The following is an 807-nucleotide window of genomic DNA, read 5'->3' on the forward strand; positions in this document are numbered from 1 at the left end:
ACGAGCATTTGTGTTGATTGTCAATGTGTCTGTGCCAGTGTGGATTGACAGGGAACCAATAATGACAATCATGACGATTTAATTCGCCATTGTTTTTGAATGTGGCTTCATCGGTGAGCATAACATATCTAAAAATATAATTGTCACCTCTTACCATTTTCAAGGCCCATTGGCAAAAATGGATGCGTATTTGAATATCTTTCAGCGTTATGCCTGTGTCAGTGTGATATGATACGCATGATATTTATGTGCCTTCAAAATCCTCAAAACAGTTGTCTCTGAATCGCACGACTAGTAATTTCGGGATCCAATTGAACACCGGAGAGAACAGTAAGGGTACGAGCGTCATTTTCATTGTATTCGGGATGACGAGGTGGATGGTGCATGTATCCATTTCGAACTCATTGAGTGCAATTTCGAATAATGTTTTCGCTTGGATATCCACATACAATTGTGTAGCTCCAGCGTAATTGTTATGGCATTCACCTAAAATTAACATCATATCAACAGTCTTTGTAGGATGATAGTAAGCCATGTTTCACTAAAGAATAATTTACTTTCGTTAGTTGATGTTTATGGTTCACAATCTGAATGTGAAGTGACGTCTGATCGCATGGCACCGACCTTTATACTGAGCCATAGTTCGCAGTTTGGCTACGGCCACAGTAGGGTGAGTAATGCAATTGTGAAGAGTTCCCTGACGACATTGTAGTACCATTCCGCCTCCCTCCATCAAAAACTATGGCGAGTACGGAACATTTTGTAAAAAGAAAATTGCTTAATTTGGCGTAATGAAATAGTTGATGC

The sequence above is a fragment of the Schistocerca serialis genome, chromosome 2, assembly GCF_023864345.2.
Source record: "Schistocerca serialis cubense isolate TAMUIC-IGC-003099 chromosome 2, iqSchSeri2.2, whole genome shotgun sequence".
Taxonomy (NCBI): domain Eukaryota; kingdom Metazoa; phylum Arthropoda; class Insecta; order Orthoptera; family Acrididae; genus Schistocerca; species Schistocerca serialis.